The following is a 21,889-nucleotide window of genomic DNA, read 5'->3' as shown; positions in this document are numbered from 1 at the left end:
ATGTTCGTGCCATACCCAGTGTGTCAAGAAGCACTCCAAACCCATCCTAAACCATCCTAGCCGTCCTGCTGTCTCCATGCTATCCCATGCCAGAAAGAGAAGGCCTAGTCAGCTCTTGGGACACGTTTAACTTTGTTCAACAAACACGCACAGATATCTTACTATAGACCTGGGCTTTGCACCGAGCACTGACCATGGAAAGATGAACAAGGATTGGCTCCTGCCCTTAAGAGCATTCCAGTAGGGGCGCCTGGGTGGCTCAGTGGGTTAAGCCACTGCCTTCGGCTCAGGTCATGATCTCAGGGTCCTGGGATCGAGTCCCGCATCGGGCTCTCTGCTCAGCGGGGAGCCTGCTTCCCTCCCTCTCTCTCTCTCTCTCTCTCTGCCTGCCTCTCTACTTGTGATCTCTCTCTGTCAAATAAATAAATAAAATCTTTAAAAAAAAAAAAAGAGCATTCCAGTAAATGGGACAGATAACTCTTTCCTCTGGAACCCTCCCTTTCCTGAGAGAAATTTCCATGAGAGCTTCCGTTCTCTGAGGGTGGGTAGATCTGACATTGGAACACTGGAGGAAGGACCTGATTTGATGACGCTTTACTGGTCACCTCTGCCTGCCCAGAACAGTGAGCTTATTTTGTTCTTCACTCTTGCAAAGGCACCTTCTCCATACTACATAAGGGAATGAATGCCCAGGCTCAGAGTGGTCAAGTGACTTTCTTAAGGTCACACAGCTAGCAGAGGAGCTGGGATTTGAGCCAAATACCACTTCCTAGTTCCCTGTTTCTTTCTAACCCATTTAGGTACCTGCTGGAATGCATAGTAGAAGAGAGACACAGCGGGTTAGCTTCCTGACATGGGCCCTAAGCGAGGGGCTTCACATGTGTCCCCTCATTTCTTCCTCCCTAGCCCCATGAAGTTGGTGCTGTTACTCCTAGAAAACAGGAAGCCAAGGCTCAGAGAGGTCAAGTGACTTATCCCAGGTCACCCAGCCAGTTTGGTTTCATATCCTGATCTATTTGACCTGACTGGGGCACATCTTGACATATGGCTGGTTTTTTACGGCCAAACACAGGGGCAATGGGATTGTCCCTTGTCTCAAGGAGGGTTCAAAAGGCAGAGAGATGCTTTTCCTATTAACAATGGGGTGAAATTATTTTAAGGCAATGGAATGGCATCTCTGAGCCATAGAATGGTTTATGAAACAGCTGCAGACAGCTTAACAGATCCCCTCCCTGCTGGATCCCAGCCAGAAAGGGGCTCTGGGGCCAGGGCGGAGGCACCTTTCTGGAGCTCTCTGGCCCTGAGCCAGGGGCTGGGGCCGCGGGAGGGAGCCCAAAGCAACTGGGCAGGAAGCAGGGACCTGGCGTATCGACAGCGACAGCGTAGGGCCCAATCAATGCTTTCTCCCCAGGCCATGCCTGGCCAGACATTGATTTCTGCGGCTGTTGTTAACTCCCTGTTTATGTAACGCCTGAACTTTGCACAACTGAACCGTTTCATGTGCAGAAGAGAGCCTGTTGCCATGAAAACCAGGCCGCGCGTGACAGCCGGGATGCGGCCGTATCCCTGTTTTATTGGCCTGCGCTGAATGTATTTTAACCTTGATAAGTCAATAACTTTTTGTACAAAAGGAGAGCTGCCGGGCAGGCTTGGGAGGGCCTATTGGCCTTTCCAGGCTGAGGTGGGGTGGGAAGGCAGGGCAGGCTGGGTTTAATCCTCTGGAAATCTCTCTGCCACTTAGAGCCGGGGAGAACCCGGCCCAGCGGGGACACAAGAACAGAGATCAACCTTGTGGGGGGTCGTGGGGACCACCCCCACATCCGGTCACTGTTTCTTGTGTGTTAAGGCCTCCAACTAAGTCAGAAAGCTATCACAGAGACCCATCAGGGCTCAGATCCCGGTGCCGCCCACCCAGGAGCTCCGTGCCACCTAGAGCAAGGCCTCAGGGTCCACATCCGTAACATGGGCCAGGGGTTCCCCTCATGGGCTTGCTGCGAGGTTTACGGATCCAGATGAGAAGCACCGGGGGTGGGGTCTGGTCTGTAGTGGGGCCTCGCTAGATGCACATCCCTGTTACTGTGGCCTCTTTTTACACTCATCATCACTGATGACCTTTTGTAGAGCCCAGATGATGCTTCTGGTCCTTCCTTGAAATAGGCAGGGTTAAGTAGTCCCAACTTTTGGTTGAGACAACTGAGGCCCAGGACGCTGCCTGGCTTGTCTAGAGGGGTCCCGTGACAAGATGGTGGTGCTGATTGAAGGACAGAAATCCTGGACTCCCAGTCCAGTGCTCTTTCCAAACCCCCGACAGCCAACCCCAGACTCGGCTGACATCACTAACCAAAGGCAGCACAGTTCTCATTCCCTTTGGGGCCTGGTAAGGCCTCAGAGTTCCCTTCGACTTGAGACTCAGATGAAACTGGATGCCCCAAGAGGGCTCTGGGCTCAAGGCCCACTTCTGGTCCAAACTTACCGCATGATTTTGTGCAAGTTCCTTCCCCTCTCTGGGCCTCCTGATCCCCAGGGGTGAAATAAGGGGGATTTCACAATTCCTAGATTCTCTTGGGTTTTCCTGGTAGAAGGGACCCCACCACCTTCTGGTGACTATCCCAACTGCCCAGGCATCTTGAACCTTCTCCAATCCCATCCACAAATACTGACCCAGAACCTTGTGTGTGCAAGGTGGCGGCGGTACGGCACCGAAGATGACGGCCAGCGGTCCTCCCTGCCCCCGCAGAGCTGACCATGGAGACCAGGAGACAGAAAATAAACAAGTCGACCCACACGCGCCCAGGGAGTTGCCGACAATAATAAGCACTGCCCAGGGAAAGCATAGGAAGGGCCTCTGGGGGGAATAACTGTAGATGGGGTGGTCAGGAAGGGCTTCTCAGAGGAGGTAACATCTGAGCCGACACTAAAGTTGTACAAAGAGCGGAAGGAAGAGTGTTCCCAGTAGAGTGAACAGCTTAGGCAAAGGCTTCAGGGAAAGAGTTTGACACCTGCCAGCGATCGAGAGGGGGTCAAACTGGCTAGAGGTAAGTGTGGTAGGGGCCGGTCCCTGAGGCTCTGTGGGCCTCCTCAGCCCCTATCTCCTGGGCTTCTGCCACCATCTCCCTGGGCCTGCCCTAGGGAGAGGCTCCAGGTACTGGGGGGCAGGGCTGGGTGAATAACAAGGTTACACGTGCTTCTTCTTTCCCCTTTTCTCCAGAAGGAGCATAAAGCGCTCTTTCTTTTCTGCTTATTAATAGCTCTGATTAAATTATCTCTGAAAAACCTGCGTGGTGTGCACCAATGGGGGCTCGGCTCCCTCCAGGCTCTGGCCTAGATAATGGCAACAAGGGCAGGTGAGGCAGGTGGGGGCTGGGGAAGGAGGCTGGGGCAGGCCTGCTCCCCCAACCAGGACAAAAATCAGTCTCTGCCTCCCCACCTTCCTCCCCAGGTCAGCTCAGACTCTGACTATCTCCACTCTTGGGGCATTCATATCCCCCTCACTTGGGACACTAGGACTTTGCGTTAGCCATTCTCTCTGCCAGGACCACGCTTTCCCTCCCCCGCCTCCCCCCTTGGCTACCTTCTATTCATTTCTCACAGGGCCACTGATCAGGGTTTCCACCATCCCCTACCCACCAGCTGGGTCAGGTGGCTGCTCTGGGCTTTTCCCTCTCCTGTTACCCTAGATGACAACTGCTAGTTGTCTTATCTGTCCCCCCATGAAACTTGAGTCCCACGAGGTCAAGGACTGTGTTTGGATCACCACTGAATCCCGAGTGGCTAGCACGAAGCAGGCACTTAGGAAATGCTGAATGAATGAATGAATGAATGAGTGAGCAGAGTTAAAGAGGGAATGGGCACGGCTAACCTTACCTACATGGGAGGGTGGGAGCAAAAGTTTCAGGCTCCAGACCCCTTGAGCAGTGCCTATGTGACAATTAACCCCATTTCACAGATGGGGAAAATCAAGGCACAGAACAGATCAGTCACATGGCTGGAGTCAGAATTCAAACCCAGTTGGTCTAATTCCACCCCCTCCTCCTCTCCCTGCTTCTCCACTACAAAGAAAACCTGAGCCATATTTATTCACTGATTCAGAGATTAATTCAACAAAGCTTAATATCGAGTGCTGACTGTATACCAGGCTTGTGGTAGGGCTGACGCAGTTCAAATGCAGCCCCTGCCCTCTCAGAGCCCTCAGTTTGGTGAGGAAGACTGCCAATAAGTGGACCCTTATATGAAGGGGGAAGTGCCCCAGCCTGGAGGGCAGTAGTCAGGGAAAGCTTCCCAGAGGAAGTGGCACCCTAGCTAAAATCGGAAGGAGGAGCAAGAGTTGACTACCCGGGGGGGAGTCAACTAGTTGGAATGGACAGAATGGGTAAAGGACTGGAAGTCAGAGAGATACCTGGGAGGATGTGCAGGCATTTCAGCAAGACGGGAACATAGGATGGGGTGCCTGGATGGCTCAGTGGGTTAAGCTGCTGTCTTCGGCTCAGGTCATGATCTCAGGGTCCTGGGATCGAGTCCCGCATTGGGCTCTCTGCTCAGCAGGGAGCCTGCTTCCCTCTCTTTCTGCCTGCCTCTCTGCCTACTTGTGATTTCTCTCTGTCAAATAAATAAAATCTTTGAAAAAAAAAAAAAAGACGGGAACATAGGAGGTATACAGGGACAGTGAGGCCTGAGGTGCTCTCTGTCACCCAACCCCCTCAGGGCCTCTTGGACCCCTGGCTGGAGCCAGCATTCAAGCGCCGGCCTGCCTAGTGGTTCCGTGGACCGTGGCAAATCTGTCTTGACACTGTCTCCATTCACATAATGCAGAGTTATTGCACATGACCACAGCGAGGGGAGGCTGGATCAAGGTTGGGAACTGGGGGTCCGGGGTGCATGGACAGGACGGCCTGGCCTCAGGGTGATGGGCGCTGTATGATTGTGGGAGGGTATAAGTGAAGGCCTGCAGCTGAGCATCTCTGAGACCCTTCACCTGCCTGGACAGGTGTGAGAGGCACCTGCAAGATGGAGCTGTCCACCTGTGGAGCTACATTCCCGCCCGCTCCTGCCTGAAATCCCACCACTAGCTCATCATGGGCTCACAGACTTTTGGAGGTGGAGGGGACTTTGAGACCTTCTAAACCCCTGGCTGGACATTGGAACCACAGTTGGACCTTTGGAAGCTACTAAGTCAGGGAGGGGTGCCAGCTTGCCAGAGCCTGATTGGTAGCACTGGGTCTTAAGTCCCACCCTCCATTTTACAACAGAGGAAATTGAGGTCCAAAGAGGAGAGGAATCCTGCCTTCAAGGCCACATCGTGTCAATTAGTGGCTGGCACAGGGTGCAATAAAACAAGATCAGGGGCCGGGCATTTGGGACCTGGTTCTGTCATTGTGTGACCTTGTGTGAGTCACATGGCCTTCCTCGGCTGTAAGACGTGGACGGTAATTGAATAGACCTCCCAGGGGTGCTGTGATGGTAAAAGGAGATAGAAATACGTGATATAAACAGCACTGAGCATGTGCCCTGCACATAGTAGGTGTCAAGTCAACCTATGATAGAAAAAAGCCCAAACTAGGAAAATAGGTGGTGTGGCCCCACAGCCTTCTTCTCCACTTCCCACCCTTTCTTCACAGGGTTTTGGTTGTTACCGTTGTTGTCCCTGCACCTGGCTTGAGTCCTGCACCATATTCTCTCCACCTATCCACACCCTGGGTGCACCCAGTGCGTTGCCCCGGCAACCTGCCCTGACGTCACTAACAGGTCTGGCGGCTGGCCCCTGGAGCAGAGAGAGCGGAATCAGCTGGGGATTGGATCAAGTTCACAGGTAAATCCCCACCCCCACCCCAACTCCAAGAGGGTTGGGTGGGACAGCCCAGGAGAACTAGAGCAGGGCCCTAAAGCCAGGAGCTGCTGGGAATGGCACTCGTGGCAGCCGCTTGAGGGCCTGAAACAGAGCCAGCTCCTGCCCTAGATAAGACAGGGGGTGGCCTACTTGGTCGGCCCTGGAGCTCCCCCACGGGCGCCTCTCAGGCTGTGGAGAGGGGCAGGTTGGCTGGCCTAAAAGTAGGCTAGCCAACCCCCCCGTCCCCACCAGCCCATATAAGCAGCCCATCTCACTGGGTACACTCACAAGGGTCTTCAAAGCCTTCCAGGTGTGAATGACTACAGTTGGCGTTTATTGTGCACTTACTGTGTTCTGAATCCTTTCCAGCAATAACTTTTTGTCCACACAACAACCTCCTCCAATAGGCATTATGATACACAGACAAGAGACGAGGCACAAAGCCATGCAGGTACATGTCCAAAGCCAACAGCCAGCAAGGACAAGGATGGGATCCCACCCAAATTCCATGGGATTCCATGGGGTCACACAGACATAGCCTGACAGTGCTCAGAGGAGTTCTGGCTGCGGCTCGGCATTTCTGTAGGGATCCTGAAGTCTCTCCTGGAAATCTGGCTCCCCAACTTGGTATGGGATGGGCACATGGCAACTGAGGGAATTGTCCCTCCCAGGACTCAGTTTCTCCAGCTATAAAATGGGACTGCTAAGCAGGCTACCCACGGGCGGTCAGACAGACCTATTGAGAACCTATAGAAAGTAAAGTAAGTAATAAAGGTAAAAGGCAAAAAAAAAAAAGTAAAAGGCAAGGTGCAGTACAGTTTGATGGAGTCAAAATTTGAGTACCAGGTGATACCGTGCCTCAGTTTCCCTGTTTGTTAAGTGGAGGAGAATACCAGGGCCTGCCGCCCATATCTGCGGTGTGGATACCATGCGGTGGACTTTGTAAAGAGCTCAGCACAGTGCCGGGGTATATAGTTCGTGGTCCATGATCTCAACTGTGATGCCAAAAATCATTCAATGCCAAAAATATGCCTTGGGGCAAAGCACTCCGGACAGAGTGTCACTTCATATATCTTAGTCTCAATTTCCTCTATAAGCTGGGAGAATAGTACCTACCATATCGGTTTTCTTATCTGTAACATAGGGGTGATAATACCTACCTTACCAGCTTGTTGTGAACATTAGAGTACTTTGTTACATAAGTTCTAGTTTATTATCTTTAACAAATTCCTCATAGGATTGTTGTCAAGATTAAAAGAAACAATGCAGATAATGCTCTTAGCAGAGTGTCTTGCCTCAAATATGTGCTCAATAAAAGATACCGGTTTTTCTAACTCGGGGTCCCGACAAAGGGAATACAAATACCAGCATGCTCTGCGCCCCAAGTTGGGGCCCCTCCGCCCGGCGTCTGCGCGCCGCATGCCGGGAGTTGCAGTCCTCGAGAGGCAGGTCCCGCCTCGCCCCAGCCTGGGGGAGGTGGTTGGAGAGCCGCCCTGCCGGCCTTTGAATTTTGCCGCGAAAAGCGCGCGTGGCCGCTCCCGGCCCCGCCCCCTGCAGGACGCGGCGCCGCGTCACCCTGGTAACCGCCTCTCGGCCGCCGCTGATTGGGCCGGACCTCAGGGGGCGGGCGGGGGGCGAGACGCCGCGGCCACTGCCGGCGCTAGCGCCTGTCAGTCGGGCCCGAGCGGAGCAACGGGCGGGACGGCCGAGCCGGCGGCTCTGCGGAGAGGCTGCGTGCTCCAGCCGAGGGAGGTGAAGAGCCGAGCCCGCTGCCTGCGGGACGCGGCGTGTGGTACCTGGGCCTGAGACGAGGCGAGGCGCCGGCGCGCGCCAGGCGGCGCGAGGCTGAGTCCCGGGAGCCACTGCGCGCCGCCAGGGGCCATGGGCTCGTGAGAGCCCGGCGCGCGCCGCCACTGCTGCAGCTCGCGAGCTCGCACGCCCGGTGTACCGTGCTCTGGGCCGTTCCTACGTCCGCCCTGCGCCACCCGGACCGGTTATTTCGCGGCGCCAAGGCCCCCCGGGCTGCCATCCGAGCCTCCGCCGTCCGCTGCCGCCGCCGCTGCTCTCCAGCTTCCCCTCCCCCCACACCCAGGGCTCGGAGTAGGAGGAGGAGGAGGGGCCAGTACGTTCTCGTCGCGACTCTTTGCAACCTGCGGGGGCCGGTGCTTGCCCGGCGAGGAACCGGGGCCGCTGCAGGGGCGTGCAGCCCCGGAGAAGACGACCCCCCTCATACCCCCAGACGGACCGGGGGGCTGCGAGCCTCGGGCGGGCGGTCGAGCGAGAGGAAGCAACAAAGACAGGCTGCAGCTGGGGCCGGCGAGAGGGGCCGTGGCCGCCGGGCTCCTGGCGCGAGCGGAGAGGGCGCCCCGGGGAGCGGCGCGGGCAGAGCTGCAGCCCTGAGCGGGACCCCGAGGGGAGGCGCAGCGCCGCCCGCCGGACGTGCTGAGCACAGGCCCCGGCGAGGATGCGCCACCTGAACGCCCGAACGGCCCAGGTCCTGGGCGGATACGACCCACGCTGAGCAGAGAGACCCGCCACCCCCGACTTCGGACGGCGCGGGTCGGTGCCTGGATCACCCTCACGGACAGCGTCCCTTTGCACCCGGAGAAAGGTATCGGCCCCCAAGGGGGTCGGTCTCAGGCAGCCTTTGCCGCCTCTGCATGGCTGCTACCCGGCGAGCGAAGAGTCGTCGCCGCTGAGACCTGGTGCCCTTCAACGGCCTGGCTGATTTGGTGAGTTCCGCGGAGCGGGGTTCCGGGCTGGAGCCGGGGGCACTCCCTGGCGTCGGGGCGGCCGGATCGGAAATAAAGGGGCCCTGAGCTGTTGGGAATCCTGAAGCAGCGATGCTCCTTCTCTCCCCCCAGCCCTTTCCCGCTCACACACAACTTGTCTAGACCGGCCAAGTGGCCGGCATGGAGCTTGAGAGCCCGTTGGGGGACTCCACGGAGCCTCGGGTGAGGCGTATGCCAGAGAGGAAAGGTCACCCCACCCCTAAAGCCAACAGACAAAGGTAGTAGCTCCATCTTGCGAAAATTCCCAGGGAACTCCCGCGTCTTGGAGGGCCAAGGAGGAGGGCACCCAGGATGGAACCTTTGGGGTGCTCCTGAGCAGCCTCTGAGGTCCTCAGGGGACATCCGCTTAGCAGTGGTTGTGGAGTCCCAGCCATGCAGGTGGTTGCGTTTGAGGCTTGTGCCCTCCAATGCTAGATCATATCAGGATCTCCCGTACAGCCCTCATTCCTCCAAAAATCTCACAGGGATGGTGGGTTTCCCAGTGGGGCCACAGTCTGACGTCACTGCCAGGCATCTGACGTCACTGGGGTTGCCCTGGAGACACGACTTGCATTGACCCAGGGTCGGAGGGGGCGGGGTCATGGTAACTAGGGGCGAAACTGGATGCCTTTGGGTAATGGGGGGGGGGGGGTGAAGGCAGATCCTACCCCCGCCCCAGCCTCAACTGCAGTCCTCTGACCTAAATGCCCAGCTCTTCATGAGGTGGGGGAGGGAAGCGGTGCCAGCTGTCCCTGCTGATGCTCTTCCCCCCAAGGACAGGTGTTCAGCTTTGCCCATATAGCCTGGCACTGCCTGGGGGCTCAGGACTGCCAAACAGAGCAACTTTGTGCTTTCAAAAGGGATGCTACCGAGGAGACTTCCTCCAACCCCACTATACACCCAGCCAGCAGGCTGAAGTTCCCAGGGTCCCTAGAATGATGTACCCTGCCCCCGCCCCCTTAAAAGAGGCCACTTCAATTCAGGAAAAAGGTTCGGGGAAGGTGCAGAGGAGCTGCTGCCTGCTACCCCTCAAGTCCAGGGGTTCTCCCTGCTGAACAACCCCAAGGTGAAGGGCCTTGGTCAAGCCTGGACTCCTGTCTTCCCCGCTCTCCTTTTGCTGTTTAAGATGATTTTGACAAGCAGAGTATGGTGCTCATTAAGTGAATGGAGGGCAAGTCAGTCCCGTCAGTGCCAAGGTCTGAAAAAAGTGTGTCCCTGCCAGGGGCCAGCTTTGATGGGAGTCAGGCACCGGCCCTCTCTGCCGCACACTCCCCCTCCCCTCAAATGCCCCAGCCCTGGCCCTGTGCCTTGTGAAGGCCCAGAGAACCCCCAGCCAGTATCCTGCTGCTGGGTTCTTCGATTCGGCTTGAGTTCCTTCCAGCAATTGCTATTATTGTCGGATGCGGGTGAAAGTGGTGTGATCGCATGTGGAGGTGAAGGTTAGAGAACCGCGGCCCTGCTTCGTTGTGGGGTGGGGTGAGAGCAGAGGGAAGTGTGTGGAGGTCATTATGAGAGCCAGGCCCCAGTCTGGATGCAGCTAGCATTTTTTCTCTTCTCCTCCCAGGCTCTCTAGCTAGATTAACAGGTCAATAAATATCAGGGGAGCTGCTTTGGGGGGCTTGGCAGGGAGATGATATTTCCAGCTGAAATGGTGTCGTTAAACACACAGGCTTCCAAGGACAGAGCAACAGCAGATGGGGGGGGGGGGAGTGGGAGAGGTGGGCAGAAGGGCTGTTTGCACTGCCTCTCGAAGCTTCCCAGTTTAGAAACAAACCCGGAGTGTGCGCCAGAGCTCCACAAACACAGGCGGTTGGAGGTCCTCCTCAGAGTATTTACACTTCCGCAGCCAAAGCGGAGGGAAAGGCTGTCAGAATTGGGCAATTCCTTCTGTTCCCTTCCCCAGGCTTGGCAATGGTACCCAGCGACGAGCAGGAGGGGATGCCAGCTTACCCGGCGTCTCCCCGCGTGCCAGGCACTGCATAGGGGAGCTCGGTTACCGCTCAGAGTGGCTCACGCGTGGTGGCCCATTTTACAGATGAGTAAACAGTCTCAGGTGCGCAGCCCTGCAGCTCTGAAGTGCCTCAGCACCAGCACCAAAGTCCCCAGGTATTCCCACCCCCTTCCCCGGGGGGAGAGGAAGCCTTACACCACTTGTTGGACAGGGTCCCCGCAAGAGTGGGGGGCTGTCGGCTATAGAGGGAGTCTGGCCTCACCAAGAGGCCTTCCCACAGTGAAACCCGAGTTTGAATCCTGTTTCCCCATTGCTTACAGGATACTCTAGCTGAGTAGTAACTTGTGCGCTGGCCTTGCAGAACAGCCTGCTCTCCTCACCCCTGGCACCCCCTTTCTCCTGCACTAGGGGAAGGAAGGTGGGCCATGAAACCTGCCCGGGGAGGGGGGAAGCATTGAGAGAGATGCCCCTTCTAGCTCCCCACCAGGAGGGTTGCGGCTGCACTCTGTCACCCCAGGGACCCTCCAGGTACGCACTCCGCTGGTAGAGAAGTCAAGGATGTCGATGGGTGGACGGCAACATTGGCAGACGTGGTTCCTGACCAGTCTGAAGGTTGGCAAGGGCCCTCTGGGAGGGGTGCACTGGGACTCTTGGGACAAACCGGGGTCCACCAGATAGAGGAGTGCAGAGCGTGTACTGGGCATTGGGTGTGGCTTATGAGTGCTGGGGTGTGCTAGATGAGGGGAGGCAGGGACCCTGGAGAGTTAGGTGGGATGGGAGAGATTGAAGCAGGGGACAGGATCCAGTTAGGGCTCCCTTAACAGGGATGGTAACCCTGGCCAGTCTCCTCTTTCAAGGTTAGCTCCCACTCACCCCAGTAATCCTTATCTCACTTGTCTAATTCCACCTAAGCTCATAAGCTCCCCCCCATCCCCTGTCTCTTCTGAGCCTCACAGTTGCTCTGGCCAGGGCCTGGGCTGGGTTGCTTAACCCCCATTGGTGGGCAGTGGCTCATGGTTAAGAGCCACGCGATGGAATGGGTCCACCCTTGTTGGCTGTGTGACCTTGGGTGCGCAGCTTTGCCTCTCTGAGCCTCATCCTCAGTTCAGTGCCTCGAATGGCTCAGCCCAGTCCCTCCTGGAGACAAAGATCAAAGACTGCAGGGTAGGCAGGGACCCTTCCAGCCACCCTCCACTTGGTCTCCCACCCACCTACCCAGGACGACCACCCAACGTGGTGAGCACACGTGGCTCCCTCCTACCTGAGTTCCTACAGGGCTGGGCCCTGGCCAGCGCCCTCCCGCTGCCGCGCCCCCCCCCCCCCCCAAACCTCTCCCGGCCCCCTCCGCCTTCCAGTCCTTCACAAACCGGAGGAAGCAAAGGAGCAGCTCATATTCATGAACCGTAATTCAATCAGGCGGCGATTCCTCTGGGCTCGGGGCGGGGGTGAGAAAGAGGAGGCGCGCACAAAAGGGCCGCTTTATTACCTCCCGCGGGCCGGGAATTGCTGCTCTCCCCCAGCAGCGGCCGGAGCCGCCTTTATTGTGTTAACCTATTTGCGTGTCAAGAGCTATTGTGCGCTTTCTCCTCTTGTGCCCAGCGGACTGCGGGCGGAGGTCTGCGCGCCGGGCCGGTCACCTCCGCGGGCGCCGCCCACCGCCCTGATTGGTTGCTAAGTGATTTGCATCCAAGGTAATCACTTTTATCTCAGAAGGCTGTGGGCTATAATTATAAGCTACTGACATCTTTTGAAATCTGCCTAATGACTATTTTAGTCTGCACGAGCTGGGGGTGGGGAAGGGGATTCTGGAGGCTAGGGTGGGCGGGGAGGAGGCTGGAAGGGGGCTGGATTCCTTACACCTGGACCACTGATTCGTTAGTTGAGAAATACCGGAGGGCCTCCTGCGTGCCTCGAACAAAAGAGAGGTTCCGAGATCGGGCTTGCGGTTGCTCCTGTGGGCGGAGTTAGTACCATTTCAGAGATGGGGAAATAGAGGGCTGGAGGATTGAGCCACCAGCTCAGAGTCATATACACAAAAAGTGGTTGGAACTGTAGGTCTCTCTGCCCCCCAGATTCATGTGCTGGCCCCCGGATGAGGTGCAGACAGAAATAATAGCGGTGAGCCTTCTTGGGTTGGAGGTCACCTGTCTGGTACCTCTTGGGGTGTATGTCATTGCCCTAAGAAATGCAGGTGCTGTTACTACCCCCATTTTACTGGGAGGAAACAGGCACAGGGAGGTTAACTTCCCTGCCCAAGGTCACAGAGCCAGGAAGGAGCACAAGCAAGAAGTCTGTGGGTGGCCAGAAGTGGGAATGCGGAAGGCAACGTGGCTAGTGGGAAGAGGATAAAAGAGTGAGCCTGGGGCTCCAGCTACCCGCTCCTCCACCCCCGGTCCACTCGGGATCGGGCATTGAGCTGGGCAAGGGCACCTTGCTGGCCACTGTCCGTGTGACAGAGCTCTAAGCCATCAGATGGCCCACAGCCTCCATGGGGAGGAAGAGAAGCCCGCAACTAACTCAAATTCTGGTCAGAGCCAGAGGACAGGCTGGAGGAGGGAAAAACTGCAGCTGGTCATGGAGGGCTTCCTGACAGAGGGGGCTTTTGCTCTTGGGCTTGAGGACTGGGTGGGTCTGCCCAGTGTGAGTAAATGATGATGTTGTTGGCAGAGGGACTTTGCGATTCGAGGACATGACCAGGAAGGGCAGGGGGAGCTTATAATAGGGAAGAGGTAAAGGGAGAAAAACCAAGAGAGTGTGCAGGGCCTCAAGTGTTGAGCTAAGTACTTGATGTGTCTAGAGGAAGAACAACCTGAAGCCAGCAAATCTGGGTGCACAGAGGTCAGTCTGGTAACTTTTGCAGGGCCTTAGGAGTTGCGCCTGAACCCTGGGCTCCTGCACACTCACTGGCTGTGTGTCCTTAGACATGTCATTTGCCTCTCTCGGCCTCACTTTTCTCATCCGTTCAAGGAAGTACTGGCAGTTTGTCCCCAGGCTTGTGGGTGGGATGCACTTAAGTGTGCAGAGTTCCCCGGGTGAGTCGGAGCCCTTCAGAAGTGGGTGGGCTCAGGCACAGGCCCCAGCCAGTCACCCTGGCCCCAGAGCTAACCAGCATCCCAGCCACAGCAGCTGTTTGGGGCCCTGGGAAGCCCCTGCCATTGTGCAGAGGGCACAGGGGACAAAGGCCTGGGGGGTCAGGGAGTAAGACCAAGGCTGGCTGTGAACAGGCTCCCGGGGATGGGGACTTAATGATGCAGAACTTAATGACCCGGAGTCTATGGGGAGGAGGGACCTCCCTTGGAGGAAGAGGAGGCGGAGGGCGGTTCAGCCACCAGCTGTCTACTCCAGGATTCACTGCCAAGGCGGGGGGCAGCTTCCCCACAGGGGCCAGGTCTGAGCTTGGCATTGCGAGAGGTGGAGGGGCACAGCCTTCCAGCCTGCAGTCCCTGGGCCCTGAACTGGGAGCCTGGCCCTGTCCCTCAGCGTCTGTGTGACCTCCCTCTCCTCATCTGTCACATGGGCCAGGGGTCCACGTCGGAGGGCAGCTGTGAGGCTTGGCAGGAGCCCATAGCGAGTGGGCAGGAAACAGGACCTGCTATTTTTACTCTTTATTCACCCGTTCATTCAGAGAGCTCACTGCTCTGCGCCAGGCTCCCTGCCAGGTGCTGGGGACGCAGAAATGAGCACACCCAGTTTCTGTAAAAGGTGGTGAGGCCTCAGACACCCCATCACAGTGCAGCGGGTCCGTCACCACAGTACAAGAATTCACAGTGTGCAGGCACCATACCAGGGGTAGGGGGACTGTGGTGGACAGGCTGCATACACCCCCTGCCCTTTGGGGCTCCAGTCTCTCAAAGCAGGCTAGGAAATCAGAGGCAGAAACCATACTACCAGCTGGGAGAACCAGGGAGGACTCCGTGGAGGAGGAGGAAGAGGAGGGATTTTCAATGGCCAGCCTTGGAGATTTCTGTCTAAACCCTTTTTGCCTATTATGGGGCTCACAGGACACTGCCAGCCTCTGCTGTGCCCCAGACTAAGCTTCCTGCTTTGACACTTAGTTCTCTCATTTAATCCTCCCATGATTGTGGGAAGGGTATTTTTATCCCTGTTGTGTAAATGAAGAAACTGAGGCTCAGCAAGGTAAAATGACAGCCCGGGCACCCTGGCAGATCAGCAGAACCCCTTTGGCTATCCGTGCTAGCTTCTGCCTGTCTTCCTCCTGGGAGGGCGCCCGGCTGGGTGGGGTGGGGAGGATCCAAGGGCAGGGGCCTAGGGGACCCAATTCTAGGCCAGCTGTTTTCCTTATGAAATGCATGACCTTGAGCTCAAGTTACCTCCCACCCTAGCCCAGCCTCAGCTGCGTCCTCTGTAAAATGTCAAGGATGGCAAATCTGGCAGGCCTGGCTTACCTTCTACTGCTGTGCCCTTGGCAGACATCGCCAATCAATTGCCGCCTTCTTCCCCTGCTGAGTTCTTCCCCTGACCTTGGGTTCTTTCCAGGGCTCTGGGCAGGCAGCTCCAATCAATCAGTGGGGCCTGTGAGCTGAAGCCTGCTTGCCTGCCTGGCCTTGATGAGCTCAGAGGTCTCTCCCGGCCCACCTCCATATGGTAGCAGAATGAGGGACACTGGGGGGTCTTCTCTGTGGATATAGGTGGTTCTGCGGTCGCAGGAGCTGTTGAAGTGTAAGAGTTCTGTTACCTTCTTCCCGCTCCCAGAGAGACCTGTGTCTGTGTGGCCCAGTGCATGCTTCAAGTGCTCTGGGTGGATTCCAAAAGCATTCCGCCTGCATAATAATAACAGCCTTTACTGAGCTCTTCCTGAGAGCTCGGTCCTTCACGGATACCCTCTCATTCATCATTCTGCAGAGCACCTGCATCGTGCCTTTCGGCACCTCTAGGAAGACATCTTAACCCATTTTAGAGATGAGGAAATCGAGGCTCAGAGCCATTTAACAGAATAGGGTAATGTACTTTGATGAGCAGCTATGCTGACATTCACACTCAGGTCTCAAGGTCCACAGCCTAAAGCCAGCTCAAGTGTGGCAGGCAGCCAAGGCAGGCTTCCTGGAGGAGGTGTCGTTAAAGCCCTGGTGGGCTTCTGACAGGCAGAGCTGGTCCTTCTAAGAAAGGGGTGGGGCCCCTTCTGGGTGAAGCGAACAGCATGAGAAGCAGATCAGAGACAGGCACGGGGCAGGAGTTACCTAGTTGGGTTGAGGGACCTATAATGTCGCTGGACGTGGCTGGAATATGGAGACATGGGGGACTGTGACAGGAGCCAGGGCTGGTCTTGGCCTCTGGACTCCATGGTAGGGAACTGTGGCAGATCTTTAAGCAGAGGAATGCTCCTGGCCCACCTCGGTATATTTATTCAGTGTTTCCTGGAACCTAGGGCGGCTTAGCTGGTGCTTGGGGCTACCTCTGGTCTACCGGAAGCTTTAGCCCGAAGCAGTGTAATGGATGCTCCCTGGGCTGATGTGCTCCTGACTTCCCAGCGGGCCCAGCTGTGCAGAGGAGAGAGACCAGAGGCCTGGGGTGATGGCAAAGGGAGGCAGCCAGCCAGGCCGATACCCGGGGCCCCGGCTTCCCTCTCTGCAATCCATACCTTGCCACCCATCCCCACAGCCCCGCCTCGACCTCCCCGCTGGGCTGTCCACGCCTGGCGGGCAGCCTGGACCCAGTGCTTGGAGGGATAAAAGATGAAGGTTCGTGACCATTTTTTAACTCCGTAAAGGGAGAGACGAGCTGCGAGCTGCGGGCTGCAGGCCGGAGATATAATTAGTGCGCAGCGGTGGCGCTTTCTTGATTTAGCTTCTGAGAGAACAAGACAAGGATGTTATACCCAATTAGCAGTAACATCCAGTCGGAGCCTCAATAGGTGAGATAACAAGCTATTTTTATGACTTTTCTTTCCCAGCTTGGAAGGGGCGGGGGGAAGGGGGTATCAGGGCCTTATTTCTTTTCATCGGGGAACAATTATTAGCGATCTCAGGATTTCCCAAAGCCAAATGATGCATTTTTGAACCCAAACAAGCAAGCATCTCTGGGCGGCAGCTGGGGGGGGAAGAAGTGGGCAGAGTAGGCTGGCATTTTGAGGCCAAGAGTGGTAGAAGGGGTGCAGGCCCCTTGCCCCCATTCTAGAAGCCTTCTGAGAAAGCTCCCGAAGGCACAGCCTATTGGTTCGGCAAGGGCAGCCTGGGCCCCTGAGATATTCTCAGTGCCTGCCTTGATTTCCCTGCCTGCTTCACAGAGGCCTAGGGAAACTGGGCCAGTTCCCCTGGGGACAAGGAAGGAGCCAGTTCTGCTGGCTCCTGGCAGTTCTTCCTGGCACCATCCTAGACCTTTCTGCCAACTGGGCCAGTGGTTCTGGCTCCTCAGCCTTGAACCTGCCATTGCTCTCTGCTTGCTAGAACCCCCGTGATGGCTCATACTGCCCGACCGCCCTCCTGTCTGTCCTCGTCCCAGACCCAGGCTCTGGCAGGACTGAGGGGTGATTAGCTCCTCTCTCTCCCCCCTCATTATCCCCGCAGCCGGGGCACCCAGCACTGGCCAAGTCTCCTCTGAGCTGGGAAACCCTGCCAAGCCCCACCCCAGCTGCCTGGCCACACTCCGAGTCCTGGCGAGGGCTGGGGGATGCCTAGAGAAGGAGCTGGCGGGGCTGTCGTGATACCCCATCAGCTTGGGCCCCACGCCCAGAGCAGGTTCCTGGGCCTCTGCCCATCCTGCAGAATCCAGCCCCACCCTGCCCCAAATCCCATCTCCCCGTCTGTGTGGAACCCCACATTCGAGGTTCAAACAACTGACAAATCCAGCCATGCAAAGTGGGAGTTTAATTGCAAACAGTTTTTATGGATCATGGGCCCATCTGTGCCACCATATGCAAAAGGGAAAAAAAAAAATTCCCATTAAAAAAAAAAATTCTCCCTGCCCCACACCCCAAACTGACTCCAAATGGAATGGTTGCCAAGGTTTTGGTGGCTGGAGCCAAGCACAGAGCAGGGACACATCCAGGGGGCTTCCTGCTGAGTGGGCCTGGCAAAGTCAGGGGGCTGGTGGGGGGACAGGGGTGACTGCTGATCACCACTCAGTTTGCCTCTGCAAACTGCCAGTGTTTTGAACCCCCAGGGGTGTTCCACAGCTCCGGGCCTTTGCACATGCCGTTTAGCTACCCAAGGACCCGCTGTCCTTTCGCAGCCACCTCACTGATGCTGTTTGGCTAGCCTCTACAGCAGGACTTGTCATGGGGTGTGGCTCTGCCCCACATTGATGGAGATGTGGGAAAGAGTGGTGTTGTGGGGCCCACAGATGAGGGACACCCCCTTCCATTTCCAGCCCAGCAGGATGGGGCTGTCTAGGCCCTACAGATTCCCTTCCTCTGGGTGGTCTGGGCCTCCTGCCAGCCTGGCTGGGACATTGAGCCCTACTTGTGGGGTCAGCCCTCCTCAGGCCCTCAGAAGGGGGGTGCTTCCACCCAGGGCCCAAGTGGGCTGGTCATCAGGCAGGTCTGAGAGGACTCACCTCTGAGGCAGCTTGCCAGGGTTCGATGGCTGGGCCGCCTCATCCCAACTGGGAGACTTCATTTCTTCCTCACTGTGCCTCAGTTGCTCCCTCTGTAGAATGGGGAGAAGTCAGTAGGATAATGCATCCCAAGTGCATCCAAAACTGTTGTAACTTGTCCTCAAGGGAGGGTCTTTGCATTTGTTAGTGATATCCTCCCAGGTTCTCCTTTTTTTTTTTTTTTTTAAGATTTTATTTATTTGTCAGAGAGGGAGTGAGCACAGGGGTAGGAGTGGGCAGAGGGAGAAGCAGGCTCCCCGCTAAGCAAGGATCCCAATGTGGGACTCAATCCCAGGACCCCGGGATCATGACCTGAGCCGAAGGTAGAGTCGCTAAACCGACTGAACCACCCAGGTGTCTTTTTCTTTTCTTTTAAGATTTTATTCATTTGTTTAGAGAGAGAACGCACACATGCTTGAGTTGGGGGAGAGGCAGAGGGAACAGGGAAATAGAGAATCTTGAACAGACTCCGTGCTGAGCACAGAGCCCGTTGCAGGGCTCGATCTCACAACCCTGAGATCGTGACATGAGCTGAAATCATGAGTCAGCTGCTCAACCAACTGAGCCACCCAGGCACACCTCCTCCCAGGTTCCTAAGCTGGACACTTGAGGTCTACTGAGTGGACATGTGAGCAGGTGAGGTATGGGGAGGACTCTCCGGGAGGAAAGGGGCCACAGGCTCTTGGCTGGCCAGAGATTCAGGGTTTTTGCACCCTTTCTGCTGGAGTCCGGGAACCAGTCTGCAGCCTGCAGGCATTCTGAACTCTGTTCTGCAGTTGAGGAAAATGGGCTCAGACCAAGGGGCTCCCCCAGGTTCGTGGAGCTGGCACTGGAACATGGAGGGGTGACTGACTGACCAAGTCCCTGATGCTCGTGTTGTAGGTGAAGGGGGATAGGCCTGGAGTGGGGGTGGGATTGGGCCAGGGTCATGTGGCAAAGACCTAGCTGCCAGCGTCTGTGGGGTCCTTCCTACCCCATGTCATGAGATGAGGCACCTGAGGCCCCCCCAGCCTCAGAGCCAGGTCACCCAAATCCCATGGCTCTTCCTCCTTCCCCCGCCCTCCCTCTGCCCCAGGTCTGCACACAGGATCACCATGCCTGGGGGTCCCCCATCAGCCTCTGAGCCGGGGGCACAGAGTGTGCCCAAACCCAGGCCCCACACAGTACCAGGCCTGGTACTTGGCACAGCCCTCCTGTGACAGGTAGCAGGGGAAAGTGGGACCCCTGGGCCCTGGGCAAGCACAGCCTGGTCAGACCCCTGGCAGGAGCCCAGGCCAGGCACCAGGCAGCCCATTCCCTGCCCGGCAGTGATCACCAGCTCCCGTTGTAATCATTAAAACTATTAGAAGGAAATGTTCGCTTGAAGCAAATGTCAGGCGCCGAGTTGTGCTTTGTAAACGCTCACAATTAATGCCAATCAGGCCCGGTAAAAAGCCGGCCCGGAATCCTGTCTGTTTCGTCTCATTTGTCAGCTGGTGCCGCTCCATGTTGCACATTTTCATACAATTGCTATAAACATAAAAGGGAAACTCCACAGTGTTCCTGGGCGCCCGGATGGTGTACGCTGACTTAATTACTTGGTATTCCGCTGCTCACTTGGCCACCCCGCATGGGTCGGGGAGAGAGAAGGGGGACTTGGTGAGGCAGGGTGAGGGCTCCTGGGAGTCAGCCAGGGGGATGGATCAGGCTCCAGGCTCTGTTCTCCTGTCCCACCCTCCACTGGTCTTGCAGCCCACCAGCCCACTGAGACGAGGACGCCTGTAAGATGGGGGAAAACTGCCAAAATGTGTTTGCAGCATCCTCTAGCAGAAAAGTGGGAGTCAGAGTCCAGCAGCCTTGGCCTCACACCCTGAGTCCCGCTCCTGGAATGATCCGTTGGGGTTATTGCCCTCCTGCACACCAGGCATGTGTGGCTTGCCAGCTGGGCCTCAGTTTCCCCATCTGTGAGTTAGGACTTATAGCTTGGTGATGAGGAGTTCAGGCTTATTGGGGCTGCGCCCCGGGCTGAGGATGCTGGGCAGCTTTGTTCCCACTGGGTTGTTGCTTGGGCCCTGCCCTTATCCCCAGCGGGGCCGGAGGAGTCTCACGGTCAGAAGTGGTGTGGGGATTTGGACCGGGCTCTCAGGGCTCCAGAGCCTGTCGCCATTACGCCACCTGGCTGCACCCTGTCATCATGCCAGTAGGGTTGAAAGGAGGTGATGGATCTGAAGGTCCTAGTACACAGCCGGGGTTTTCATCAGGAGTAACTGTTCTCATCCACCCCCTGCAGGGGGGCTCAGGCGGGCAGGGGCGCACCCGGACTGAGGGTCAGCACCGGCATACGTGGGTCTTGGGGATGGAGGGGTCTACCACAGGTGCTGTGCCTCCTCCCACCCTGGGGGTTGGGCCCACCAGGCTCCCCATCCCCTCCGGTTGCCTCTAATCTGGCCCTGAGGTGCTGACTGTGTGTTAGGCAGTGTATCACCTAACTGAGCCCTCATTAGCCCCGAAAGTTGGTCATTGTCTCCATTGTACAGATGAGAAAATCAAGGTCCAGACCAATCTGAGATTACATCGCTATGGGCAGCTGGAGCCACGTTCAAGTTCTTCTCTCCGTTCAGTTTCTTCTCTCCGAAATCTTTTCCCCCTGTGTTCCTAGCTGCCTCCCCATCGTGGCCCGGATGTCAGGCCTTGCCACACACTAGGCACCCGCCCTGGGACCATTTTGAGCTCTCTCACTCCCTGCAGACGGGGTCTTCTAAGGCCAGGCTGGCTTGGCGGGGACACACCGGCCTTTGTGTAGGCTCGGGTAGGCCGGGGCCAGGCAGGGCCGCCAGCAGAGTGGGGAGAGGGCGGCGCGGCCCAGCCGGCCAAGGATAAATGCTCAGAGCAGGGGAATAGAGGCCCCTTTGTGTGGTGCTCAGTGGGGGAGGGGATGCTGCCAGCTGCCACCTTGTGTGACCGGGGAGGCCCGAGCCCTCCACAGAGGTCTGCCGCCACCCCCAGGGGACTGGCCAGGGAGCCTGTCGTCTCCCCAGCTGCCACCTTCCACCATAATTTGCCTGCTCTTGTGTTCTGGAACCTCTGGCTGCCAGAGGAGCCAAGGACAGTTGTTAACCTGGTTGCTGTCGGCCTACTGTGTGCACTCCAGCAACCCTGCGCTACAGGGCAGTAGTCCCATCACAGATGAAGACAGAGACTCAGAGAGGACAGGGGACTCACCATAGTCCCAGCTGCTCTCGGGGCTGGTATTTGGCCCATTTCAAGGCCTTTTCTTTCTGTGGTGTTGCCCTTTGTGCCCCACTGGTCTTGGGTCCCGGGACCCAAGGCTGTGACTTGAGGTGCCCGTCTCTTTGCCTAGGTGGCTTCAGGAAGGCTGCCAGGTGTCTTTGTTCCCTGGGCAGGCACTAGGCATCCATTCTGTCCCTCCATCCTGGCCAGGCTCCGTGCTGACAGCTGTCGTGTTAGTGGGGATTGAGGACAGAGCCTTTTTAGAGGACTGCCCTACCTGCTAAGTTTCCTCTGAGTCTCAGTGTCCTTAGCTTAAAAATGGGAATGGAATAGAACCCCTGCGGGGAGCACTGGGAAATGTGCCAGGACACGGGTGAAGGGCTGAGCTCAGAGCCTGCACCTGCTCAGGCTATGCGACCATGGCCTGGGTCCTCTGTCACCCCTGCCCCCTCCTGGGAGAGGCAAGAGGACAGGCTGAGGCAGTGTGCAAGGGCAGGCAGGTGGCGTAAGTCTTAGGAACATAAACACACGGCAGGGACGATCTAATGGCGGGGAGGGGGTCCCTGCTGCAGTCCCATTTAC

General features: G+C 56.9%; 1 protein-coding gene across 2 annotated transcripts in view; it reads left to right on the top strand.

Moving 5' to 3' along the window:
- Positions 1–8,426: 8,426 nt before the first annotated feature.
- The window catches only part of FAM222A (family with sequence similarity 222 member A), a 52,980-nt gene continuing 39,517 nt past the window's right edge, over positions 8,427–21,889 (top strand). The window contains exon 1 of one of the 2 annotated variants that reach the window (XM_046025825.1): positions 8,427–8,556. The gene's annotated coding sequence lies outside the window, so the exon portion shown is untranslated. The remainder of the gene's footprint in view (positions 8,557–21,889) is intronic. The other variant, XM_046025824.1, reaches the window with a different exon arrangement.

Source organism: Meles meles, chromosome 12, assembly GCF_922984935.1.
Source record: "Meles meles chromosome 12, mMelMel3.1 paternal haplotype, whole genome shotgun sequence".
Classification (NCBI taxonomy): Eukaryota; Metazoa; Chordata; class Mammalia; order Carnivora; family Mustelidae; genus Meles; species Meles meles.
The sequence above is the reverse complement of the archived record's forward strand: the minus strand, read 5'-3'. Positions and strand labels throughout refer to the sequence as shown.